The sequence below is a fragment of the Carcharhinus amblyrhynchos genome, chromosome 4 (assembly GCF_965287045.1).
Source record: "Carcharhinus amblyrhynchos chromosome 4, sCarAmb.v2.hapA, whole genome shotgun sequence".
Lineage (NCBI taxonomy): Eukaryota > Metazoa > Chordata > Chondrichthyes > Carcharhiniformes > Carcharhinidae > Carcharhinus > Carcharhinus amblyrhynchos.
In genome coordinates this window covers 37,381,060-37,393,876 of record NC_137327.1, presented here as the reverse complement: position 1 = coordinate 37,393,876, position 12,817 = coordinate 37,381,060, and the positions used below count along the sequence as shown (strand labels likewise).

General features: G+C 42.6%; 1 long non-coding RNA gene across 3 annotated transcripts in view; it reads right to left on the bottom strand.

Moving 5' to 3' along the window:
• Positions 1 to 12,817, bottom strand: part of LOC145341929 (uncharacterized) — a 146,642-nt gene that overhangs the window by 26,790 nt on the left and 107,035 nt on the right. Inside the window, exon 3 of one of the 3 annotated variants that reach the window (XR_013886467.1) lies at positions 10,383 to 10,904. The exons of the other annotated variants lie outside the window; for them this stretch is intronic. This is a non-coding gene — a long non-coding RNA (uncharacterized LOC145341929). The remainder of the gene's footprint in view (positions 1 to 10,382; positions 10,905 to 12,817) is intronic. 3 annotated transcript variants of the gene reach the window in all.

Below are 12,817 nucleotides of genomic sequence, written 5' to 3'. Positions count from 1 at the left end.
TTGTGTACTTCATTAGCCCACATGTGCCACTTCCACAATGGGCCCCATGGATTGAAAATTGCTAGTTTGGTGATTGCTGGTTACATCCCTATAGATGAGACACACATCCTGCCTGTTTTGCTTCATACACCCTATAACGTCCCAGCTTTTAAAATCACTACAACCTGTTAATGAGCTACTAAAAATGTACACTTTCTTACCAATCTTATAGATTAAAAACTTTACATTCTCTTATACATTTATATATAGTGACATTGTCCTGTTTTGGGCAGGAGGAAGTTATTGAACAATCTGGCCTGCCCTCTGAACCTCCCTCTAAAACACAGGAATTCTGAGAGTGTGGGAAAACCGGTCATAATCTGAAGTAGAAAATTATCCAGATGGGAAGAAATGGTGTGTCATTACTCACAGTATTACTACCCAGCCACAGCAAATTCAATGAGAGTATGAAAAGAGACATAGACAGATTCAGTGCGTGGGCAAATGGGAAATAAAATGTGGGAATGTGATAAAGTATTTGGATCTGAGAAAGACTAGGAACTGTGGAGAAACAAAGTGATTTAGGTGTTCAGTTACACATAATCGGTAAAAGAAAAGTGAATGGAATGTTGGCCTTTATCACAAGGAGGTTGACTACAAATAGAAATTAAGAATTCTCACAACACCAGGTTAAAGTCCAACAGGTTTATTTGGAATCACAAGTTTCGGAGCACTGCTCCTTCATCGGGTGAGTGGACACATCATGACAAATAGAAAGAAGCAATATTACAGCTGTGAAGGGCATCCTTCAGGCCTCATCTGGAGCACTTGCCCAGTTTTAGGCACTGTATCCCAGCACAGGTATACTTTGTCTTCGAGGGGATACAGAGCAGACTCATGCTCTGGAAGGGCTGAAAGGGTTTTTTAGCAGGATAGGTTGCATAATCTTGAGTTTAGAAGGTTGGGGTATTACTTAATCAGGGAATTTTCAATTATAATGGGGATTCAATAGGATAGAAAAAAATTCAACTGTTTCCTCTGGTGAGGGATCAAGAACAAGAGGACTCAACCTTCCAATTCGAGGCCAGCCTTTCAGGAATGTAATAAGGACGCACTTTCCATACAAAGAGTAGTGGGAATCTGGAATAATTTTCCCCTCCCAAATAGGTTGTGGATACTGAGTCAATTGAAATTTTCAATTCTAAGAGATTTTCATTCGGCAATGTTATCAAGGGATAAGGATCAAGGGCCAGTAAATGTGGTTAAGGGATAATTTACCCATGATTTAACTGAATGGCAGAACATCCTCAAGTGACTGAATGGCCTACTCCTGTTCCTATGATTTAACATGATTTTAACTAGGTCCAGGCAGTTCCTACCTTTTCTGGATTATAGACAGACAGCATTTAGTTGATCAATGAATGGATACTCTGGTCTAAATTACAGACTAGTCGATAAACTTTGGACATATAAAGAAAGGCAGTAGCGTGGTCTACGAATGCAGTTATTCAGTGTGGATTCCCCATTACTCCAGCATAACAAAGGAACGCAGAAGTGCGGCATCTCGTGAGATGGGCGAACCGCCTTGGCACTTTTTAAGGTCATTCTACAGGGCTCTTGGTTCAATGTGACCAACCGCAGAGCAGCATTGACAAAGGATCCATAAAAATTTGAGAAATTTAAGAAATCATTCTGAACTGTCGGTTATAAGAAAATGTAAAGCTGCAAGAGGCTCACTCTGGAGAAAGTGAAGAGAAAGGAATCAAATGGTAAATAACAGCAAATATCTTTATGATGGTAGTTTCAAAAATTAGGATCTTCCCAGTCTATGAATGTATTATATATTATCATCTAAATTGCACATTAAAATGAGAAAAGGGTGAGTCTAATGGCTGAATTACATTTAGAGGCATACAATTTACCGAGTGCTGAGTTTTTCTTTCAGGACTGGTCTTACAATTTGTAAACAACCGCATTCAATTAGTTTGCTCATTGCTTAACTATTGAGGTTGATAGCGATGTATTTTTGTACCAGGAGCTTCCAGCTGTAAGTCTGGAGCAGTCGTCATCTTGAAGAGGACCTGCAATTTATATAAATGTGCACTGTATGAAATGTAGATGTGGGATGAGTGTAGGCTTAAAGGAATGCTAAATTATAGAGTTGGTAAAATGTTTAGAAGATTCCAGAACACTTTATGTCATGGGGGCGGTTCGCGCAGTGCTTGTGCTCTTAAAAATAAAGTTTTAAAAAATCAGAAGCATTGACTTTGAAAGGTTGAAATAATAAAAGCAGAAAAGTAAAACTTGTATTTATGTAGCATCTTTCGCAACCTCAGCGTCTTCCAAATTGCTTCACAACCAATGAAATGCGTTTGCGATGCAGTCAGTGCTGTCATACAGAATGTCAATTTGGACACAGCAAGCATGTGATAGTGTGCAGGTCATCTGTCTTAGCACTGGATGAGGGATTGCCCCACGGAGTTTTGCCTGAATACACGTGGGGCTGACTTCAAGAAGTGGAAACTAGCATTTGTTCATTGTTTCTCCTGCCACATCTGGAGGACACAGCAAAGGTATTGCTGATGCAATTTTTCTAGTGCTCTTATGTGTCACAGACGTCGTGGCAATAAAGGAGTGTGGTGGCAACAACTGCCCTGTACACTTGGACTTTTGTTGATTTACCGAAGTCTTTGTTTCGAACACCCGCTGACATAGTTTGTAGAAGGCTGAGCTGATGCAGCTGATCTAGTGTTGGATCTCCTCATCAATGATAGCCTTTTGACAGAGGTGGCTGCCAAGGTTTGGGAAATGTTAAACATATTCCAGAGTCTCTCCTTCAACATGTATGGAGGATGGAACATTTTGACTGATCAGATGTGGTTTGATATATTATTAACTGCTCTCAATCACTACACTTTCCACCACTAACCATGACAATCAGCCCGCCAGGCCTGGCCTGTCAGCTGGGCTTCCCCCTCTCCCCACGCAGCCATTCCATCTGCTCAATCCTGCAATCCACTGTGACCTTTCAATATTCAAAGACAGGCTAAGCTGGACTGGTCACTACATCCAAATGGCTGAAAAGTGTTTCCCCCACAAGATACAGGCTGGAATGTTACCACCGTTGGCACCAATGCGATTTTCCCATCCTGAACGGAGATTTAGCCGGTGCCAACTTCTCTGACCTCACTGCAGCAGGAGCATGGCGTGAATGGCAGAATGATTGAAAGGAACCCTATAGTGCCAAAAGAGGCCATTCGGCCCATCAAGTCTGCACTGACAACAATCCCACCTAGGCCCTATCCCTGTAACCCCACACATTTACCCCGCTAACCGATGCACCCCAGGACACTAAAGGGCAATTCAGCATGGCCAATGCACCCAACCCGCACATCTTTGGACTGTGGGAGGAAACCGGAGCACCCAGAGAAAACCCACACAGATATGGGGAGAATGTGCAAACTCCACACAGACAGTGACCTAAGCCAGGAATCGAACCCAGGTCCCTGGAGCTGTGAAGCAGCAGTGCTAACCACTGTGCCACCATGCCACAGGTAAGACCAGTGTTTTTTAAATGGCCAACTTTTTGGGGAGGACAAAGCAGATGGTTGGAAGACATTCTGAAGTTTTCCTTGAAGTGCAGCAGCATAAACATTAATGATTTGGAGGAACTTGATACCAATTGCTCAAAATAGCAACAAGGTGTCCATCAACCTGCATCATGCTTTGCCTCAGAACACCTTAATGATGAAAGAGCATAATAGCAATTAAAGTAAAGAAAGCAAATCTGCACTCTGTGTCATTTAAGGGGTTAATTCCAATTGTGTGATGTGCTAATAAGAGAGTATACATCATCACAAAGAATAATGCAATGTCTGTTGACCTTGCCCTCTCTCATATACAATCTCATAGTAAAATGTATCCTTCAGCAGGCAATGTCTTAGTAAAATTACCGTTTTCCTAATCTGAGCAGACTCCATAGATATTCTGTGTTAGCTCAATGACACTAAGAATTATATGTGGTAGTAGCAAGTGAAAGAATAAGTACGGAAAAGTCTCTGGCATTAGCGGAAAGCTGCGTGCAGGTCTCTGACGTAAACCAAGCAAAAGCCCGGTTGAATTGGTGCTAAAGATTTACCAGGTACCGCACTGCACTGGGCCTTGCTATGAAGCCGAGCAGCAAGCAGGTCTGTATGCTGCTGTACGTGATGGTTGTGCACACATATGCTAGTCAGGTAAGGAATTGAAGAAGAAAAAGCCACGTACAATAAAGTAATAAAAGCACTCAATGCGGATTTCAATGTGAAAAAGAATACCATTGTTGGGTGAACTAAATTTAACAATCAAAACCAAAGACAAGGGGAAAATATTGATACATTGATAAATTATAGAACCATAGAATCTCTGCAGTATAGAAAGAGGCCATTCAGCCCATCATGTCAGCACCGGCTCTCCCAGATACATGAAGTAAAAGGTATCAGTGATATTGAGATGCCTTTCCTTGGAGAAATCTAGTAACCAAGCAGAAACTCCTGAAATATTGACATCCTAGTAGAGGAAAACAAGACATGCTTTAACCTAAACATGGGTGCAGCAGATTTAGTTCTTTCTGATACTGAACCGTGGTTGGAGAAAAATTCCCTTCAGCCATCATGCAAAAAACTACACAGGCCAAAAGGTATAAAAGTCAAGATCATAAGTCAACCCTTCAGCATAGAGAGAGTAAGTTCACTGGATCTTACATGTGATTCAGAACCAGAGCTGCCAAGAGCATGGGTTCAATTCCTGTACTGGCCGAGCTTATCAATGAAGGGCCTGCCTTCTCCATCTTTCCCCTTGCCTGAGGTGTGGTGATCCTCAGTTCAAATCACCATCACTCAGCTCTCCCCCTCAAAGAACAGAGCAGCCTATGGTCATCTGGAACTATGGCAACTTTAACTTATCTTGTTCACTCTTACGTAGGAAAGTTTTTACCGACTTACAACTGATTTGCAGAGTCGAGGAACTGGAAAGCCAAGAATATCAACACAAAATCTTCAGAGCTGAATTTCCACAGCTGTTCACAGGACTAGGAGAGTTTAAGACAGCATATCACTTCACTCTATATCTGAAACTAAGCCAGTGAGCCTGTTTACATCCAAAAAGCTTCCTCATCCACTCTTGCCAAAGGTACAGAAGGAAAATGACTCAATGTTGAAGCAAGGAGTTATTTCACTTGTCATACAAACAACAAGCTGGTACGCAGGGATGATCCCAGTGCCAAACCCCAATGGATTTATCAGAATTTGCTTTGATCTTACCCATCAAAGTTCATCGCATGTCACCTATGGAGAAAAGCATGGAAAAATTGGAAAAGAACTTCATCTTCATGATGTTACATGCAAATAACATTTTTCTGGCAACTGCTCCTCAGTGAAGTGTCTAAGATGTTCACAATTTTCATTACACCATTTTGGAGGTTTTATTTCACCAGAAATCTGTCAGAAGGATACTTGACCTGTGGGTGAAGAATCGACCAGTTCAGTTACGTGAAGACCCAAAAGCTCATGACCCTGAAGAGGTGTCATGCTCAGTTCGAGCAATAGCAGGTGAAGACAGCAATCAAATATTGCTTTTTGCTCAGGATATCAGGAAGGTGTCCCTACTGGCCTTTGAAATATTGACCAGGATCTTTGACATTTACCGGCTATTACAAATGGGGCATCAGTTTAACATCTCATCTCTGAGGGGCAGCACTCCCTAAGCAATGCACTGGAATATCAGCCTAGATTTGATACTTGAGTTTCTGGAGCAGGCTTAAACACAAAACTTTCTGAGTCAGAAGCAAGAGTGAGACCTACTGAGTTAAGGCTATCAGTATGGCTGAACCTTTGTCTCAGGAGCAGGAAAGTAGGAGCCAGGGCTGTTCCTGATCCTGAATTATCTCGGAGGAGAAACAGTCACCGACCTGCAACATTAACTGGGACATCTCCTCAATCAGTATGGAGACAGGTTCCTTGAAGGTTAGGGACATTGGCGGGCTGTCAAAGCTGTAAAGTCAGTCAGAAGACTTCCTACTTCAGGAGAGCTAAAGTATAAGGTACTTAACTAAGAAGGTGTTTTGTCAGGCTCCCTCCCTGGCACTTCTTATGAACATTAATTAAAAAATACAAAAAGCACACTCAGGATGCCATAGTTGTGGGAGGAGCCCCTTTATAGGGCAGTCTTTGGCTGCAGCCACACCAAGGCAGGGAGCACCTGTCCCTGGGTGCCACCTCCAATCGGTTGACCTGCCCTGATAGATTGGAGTAAATTGGAAAACCTCAGTCAGCCTCCTCTTGGGGCCCTGCTTCACCAATCTCTTGGCGTAATTGCCTGCCTGCCTCATGGGGGCCTTCTGGAACCCCAAACTCACATCACCCAAAATGGCTGACATTTTTGGGACCCAGCTGACTTCCTTATTACTGTTGGCAGGACCTAATAGAAACATAGGAACAAGAAGCAGGAGTAGGCCATTCGACCCTTTGGGCCTGCTTAAGCATTCACTTTGATCAAGCTTATCATCAAATTCAATATCCTGATCCTCCCTTCCCTACATATCTCTTGATTCCTTTAGCCCTTACAGCTTCTTGAAATCAGACAACATTTTGGCCTCAACTACATTCTGTGGCAGTGAATTCCACACATGCATCACCTCAGTTCTAAAAGGTTTACCCTTTATCCTCAAACTATAACCCCTAGTTCTGGACTCTTCTGCCATTGAGAACATTCTTTCAGATTCTATTCTGTCTAATCCTGTTAGAATTTTATAAGTTTTGGTGCAATCCCTTCTCACTCTTCTGGCCTCCAGGGAAATCAATCCTAACTGACTTAGTCTCTTCTCATATGGCAGACCTCCCATCCCGGGAATCAGCCTGGTAAACCTCTACTATACACCCCCTACAGCAAGGACATCCTTTCTCAGAAAAGGACACCAAAACTGTGCACAATACTCCAGGTGTGGCCTCACCAATGCTCTATACAATTGCAGTAAAACATCCCTATCCATATACTCAAACTCTCTCATTCAGGGTGCGGCATGGTAGCACAGTGGCTAGCTCTGCTGCCTCACAGCATCAGGGACCTGGTTCGATTCCCGGCTTGGGTCACTGTCTGTTTGGAGTTTGCACGTTCTCCCCGTGTCTGTGTGGGTTTCCTCCGGGTGCTCCGGTTTCCTCCCACATTCTGAAAGACGTGCTGGTTAGGTGCGTTGGCCCGAACAGGTGCCAGACCGTGGTGACTAGGGGAATTTCACAGTAACTTCATTGCAGTGTTAATGTAAGCCTTAGCTGTGGCTAATAAATAAACTTTAAAAAAACTTTAACTATGAAGGCTAACATACCATTTGCCTGCTTTACAGCCTGCTGTACCTGCAGACTTACTTTCAATGACTGATGCATGAGTATCCACCTCTCTCAATTTATACCCATTCAAGTCATAATCTGTTTTCCTACTATTGCTACCAATAAGAGTGGATAATCTCACATTTGTCCACATTAGACTGCATCTGCTATGCTTATGCCCACACACTCAGCCTGTCCAAATCATACTGAAGCATCTTTGTATCCCCCTCACAGCTCACCCGCCCACCAGCTTTGTATCAGCTGCAAATTTGGAGATTCAGTTCTCTCTTCCAAATCATTCATATATAAAGCGAACAGTTGGGATCCGCTGTTCCAGTCTTGTGCATCTGCAGCAGCACGATGCACAGATGGAGACAGATTTACAGGATGCATTGTTTACAATATAAACCCCTCCCAAAAAATTTACAGCTCATGCAGATCTTATGAGGATTTCAGAGAGATTTGATTTGATTTATTATCATCACATGTATTGGAAGACAGTCAGAAGTATTGTTTCTTGGGCAATATACAGACAAAACATACCGTTCGTGAGTAATTAGGAGAGAAGGAAAGGAGAGAGTGAAGAATATAATGTTATGTTCATAGCTACAGTGCAGAGAAAGATCAACTTAATGCAAGGTAAATCCATTCAAATGTCTGATGGCGGCAGGGAAGAAGCTGCTCTTGAATCGGTTGGTATGTGATCTCAGGCTTTTGTATCTTGATTATGCTGGCTATTTTTCCAAGACAGTGGGAAGTGTAGACTGAGTCAATGGAGGGGAGGCTGGTTTGAAGAAAGTGGAGAAGAACTGATCTTGTTACTGCATGATGTGGGTATGCCGGCGTTGGACTGGCGTAAACACAGTGAAAAGTCTGACAACACCAGGTTTTGGACTAAAACCTGGTGTCATCTTGTTACTGCAGCCAAGGCTATCTGGCCAGAGACCTATGCATGTGCCTGTAGCTTCCACCCAATTTTTATGACTCTGGCTCATTCCCAACAGTCTGAAAGACATGCTAGTTAGGTGCATTGATCCGAACAGGCGTTGGAATGTGGCAACTAGGGGAATTTCACAATAACTTTATTGCAGTGGTAATGTAAGCCTTATTTGTGACTAATAAATAAACTTTAAAAGTAATGTCACCCAGGATGATGTTTGGGCAAATGTTCTTCAGGTATTGACTCAATTTAAAGTTCTTGAAAATTCATCTGGTCTGGCTTGACACCTGTGTCTTCAAAGAAACTGTGTATCAGTGCAGATGCAATTGGATGCTAGAATAGATGAGACCCAATCATCACGGCTTAACCTTCATGTCAACCATCTCAACTTCATTCATAGATAGAGATGCAATTAGCTGGAAATGCAGATTGTTTATGACCAGACGCAGGTAAATGCCATATTTTCTCAAATTTGCTACCTTTTGTCCTCCTAGACCTATTCAAAGTTGGTGAATTAAATGGAATGTTTGTAGGTATGTGACAAAGTATATATTTTGCCATCTTGAATAATAATCTCTCTGTAAATAGCAAGAATAGAAGCTTGTAAATTCTACAATTAGCTATATGAGTTATCATAGCAAGAATGAGAATATCCCGAAAAAAAATTCTTGCTGCTTTGATAGACCAGGAGAAAATCCACAATATTTTTAAATTCATTTATGGAATGTGGCCTAGGCTAGCATTTATTGTCCATCCTTAGTTGCCATTGAGAAGTGGTGGTGAGCTGCCTTCTTGAACTGCTGCAGTTCCTGAGGTGTAGGTACACACACAGTGCTGTTAAGGAGGAAGCTCCAGGATTTTGACTCAGTGATAGTGAAGGAACAGTGATATGTTTTCAAGTTAGGATAGTAAATGACTTGGAGGGGAATCTCCAAGTGTGGTATTCGTAAGTATCTGCTGGTCTTCTCCTCTTAAATGGTGGCAGTTGTGCATGTGCAAGGTGCTGCTGAAGAAGCCTTGGTGAATTACTGCAGTATCTTGTAGATGGTGCCCACTGCTGCCACTGTTTGTCAGTGATGGGGCTGGTGAATGTTTGTGGAAAGGTTAGCAACCAAGTGAGTTGCTTTGTCCTGGATAGCATCGAACATCTTGAGTGTTGAATCTTTTCCAAAATGTGTATCCTGTACAGTTGTAACTTGTTGTGCTCTGCGGAATACTACAGTCCAAAAAGTTCCAAACATGGCAATTTGATGAAGTGACCCAACTTCCTTGGAGACAAGGAAAACTGAAGTGAATCATCAGGAGGAATAGCACTTGGAAGACTCAACAAATATATTTGCAAGAGACACTAATTTATCAATGGAGTGTTATCATCTTTTCAAAGGTCTTTACTGCCATATTCCATTATCTACACCTTGAGAGGAATGACAAGTTTGTCAATGTAGTACACATCCTAGAACATTCATGCACTTGAGATCACTTCTCCCACATCATCATCCAATTCTTTCAAAACCACGAACGACTGGGCACAAAGAATGCCTCTTGAATGAATACATGAGAATGAGATCAATACACATTCTCTTTTCTTCCAAACAATGTCAGAGCAATCATTAGCCATCCTACTGCTTCTTCACATCGTACTTACTCGACTGTCCAAATGAGCCTTTATTTCTCCAACTCTACCGCTTTTCCAAGGTGCAAATTACAAGCCAGAGGAAAAATACTTATTGACTTGAGGCTTCCTTCCTCTTTATGGCAGCTTGGGCCCAGAAAGGAACCACTACATCTCTTGGCCTCCTCTACCTACAGGTAGCTGGTGTTTTCCCTGAATTGTCAATTGTGTGCTGTTCTAAGGAGAAATGCCGCTAAACTGAGAAAAAGCAGCTTTATGCAGATCCACTCCTGCCATTGCCATTCTACTGGACTCTAGGCTTGTGCTCCTCGTTAATCAGCAAAATGGATAAGCCTAACGGATTTTCTCAGACTCTAAAAACCATGTAACGATCTGTATCTTAACACGGTTCTCTATAATCCATCCTCTACTGCCACCAGCGCTGCAGACTATGCCTCCATATATATAAAGGAAACATCAATTGTCCTACCTGGGCCAATTCTAAGATAAGAAGTTATCACACGGGTTCAGTGGAGGTACCAAATCTGCTGGTGCTGTCCTTTGATGCTATCAGAAATGGCATCTGTAGGCTATTGTCACATCTGTCAGTTGCAGCACATCCTCCGCAACTGACCTCAGAATGATCACAAATTTTTGATATTCTGTGAACATCTTTCCTCTTACACAGAAAACATCTGGATCTCTCAATTTTGAGCCCTTGGGCAGGCCGGTCTTCTCCGGGATGATGGCACTGACACCTTGCGTCAATGGTTGTGACCTGTGAATTATCCTCATTATCAACTTCTCTCTGTGTGAAAATATCTAACTGGTACATGAGAGTGAGAAAGCATCGGAACATAGGTCCATATCTTGCTGCAATTGCTATTGTACGGTCTTAACGTCCAAATCATTCTCCTCCTCTTCATTATCATCTCATGATAATCCACCAGAAAGTAATGTTCTTCCTTCTTCTCCATATCAACGTCTTTCTCCTTGTCATCATCATCTGGATCTATGAAAAATGAGGGCATAAGCTAATAACGTATGTACGTGACCTCTTGTGGTTAAGGAGACAGTGATAAGCAAGAAACTTTCACACTCAGGACATAGTAATTGTCAGGGTCCACATTTATCTCTATTGTGCATTAAAGTCAAAGTTAATTTATTAGTCACAAGTAAGGCTTACATTAACACTGCAATGAAGTTACTGTGAAATTCCCCTAGTCACCACAGTCCAGTGCCTATTTGGGTCCATGCACCTAACAAGCATGTCTTTCAGAATGTGGGAGGAAACCAGAGCACCTGGATAAAACCCACACAGACACAGGGAAAATGTGCAAAACTCCACACTGACAGGGACCCAAGCTGGGAATTGAACCTGGGTCCCTGGCACTGTAAGGCAACAGTGCTAACCACTGTTACCGTGCTGCCATGTGCTACCATGCCACCCACGTAGAGTGTAGGGTGCAAGTGGCTGAAATGGTGTCATCACAACCACACCCACAGCTAGTCAGCAACTTCTATTCCAGGAATCTACCTTAGAAGTGTTAAGGAATCTTACAAGAGCTACCACTTTCAGCTACCTGACCGTTTGCTCAGTCTTTAGTCAGTTCATGGCATACTTGCTGCTCTCCTAACCTGGCGCTGAAACTTTCAAGGACTGCAGTTTAAATTTTCTACTGCCCTCCCCCAGTGTTACACAAGAGATGCACTCGGCCAGTCCCAGCCAGTATATAAATGAGCTGGAGTGAATTGGTGAAAAGAGAAACATATATTCTGTAAAACAAATTGGCATTTCTCTATTACCCATTATTGGCACAGACCAACTTCACCCCAAACCTGTTTCTAATTCCATCTTGATCTAAGCTGAGCTAACTATGTACGTTTGAAAAAACTGAATTTGGGGATCAACTCTATTTGGATGTGCCTATGCTTTATAAAACTTTGTCTTCTCTTCATGATGCTTTCTGTGCATTCTTTTCTCTTAAAGAAGAAAATACATGGTTGAGGTGATACGATCTGAAGTGAGCTATGCTGGGAAGACCAGCAGATCTCAGAACATAATCTCAAACCAATTGCCCATGAGCTGGAACAATTGTGCCACAAGCTCTGGGTCAGCAGACCAGAGCATTGGCAACTCCAGTGAAAGTGGCAATGGTCAATGTAAACCTGGAGGTAGATCTGCTGACAGTTGGAAAAATCACCGTTCTTACATCTATGGCTCATTCTCCACTAGCACTTAATTACGGAATTAACTGGTGCTTTGTACAACTAATTGTTCATTTTCTAACTCACTGATAGCCTGACATTGCTTCCCAATATCACCACATTACTACTTTTCCCAAAGTTTATGACTTAGTCACTGTTGGCATGTGCCCAACTTGAAGCCATTCCTGCATGCCAATAAATGGCCAGAGTTTCAATTGCCCATTGTGCCTATAGAAAATATGAATGTGGCAAGGTTTTCAGTGACACGTGTGTTGTATGTTGGGATTTGGGTTGCGGACTGCCCCTTTAAGAGTATGGGTCAGTTGACTCCTGGGCTCTGCCCAGTGTGGGACCCTGTTTGGGAGTCTTAGACTGGACTATAAATGAGCGCAAACCTTCAACAACAGTTCCCAGCACTGAGGTATTCAAGCCTACCTCTTGATTCTTTGTGTCCCTTAGTCAACGAAGGCATACATAATAATACTTTGTGTGGGAATTTCCCATTTCCCCCCACCACAGGAATTGTAGTGGGCAAGACAGAAAATTTGGCGGACAATGCAAAGGTCCATTGACCTCGTACAGGAATTTCCAGCTTGAAATCAGTGCGGCCAGAAAATCCTGCCCCTTGTATCTCGACTGTGTGCCTTGCTGAGGTAAGAGGCTACATGTGAGACTTGGAAGGTGAGGTTTTGGCATGGATGACCAAAAAATGTGGAC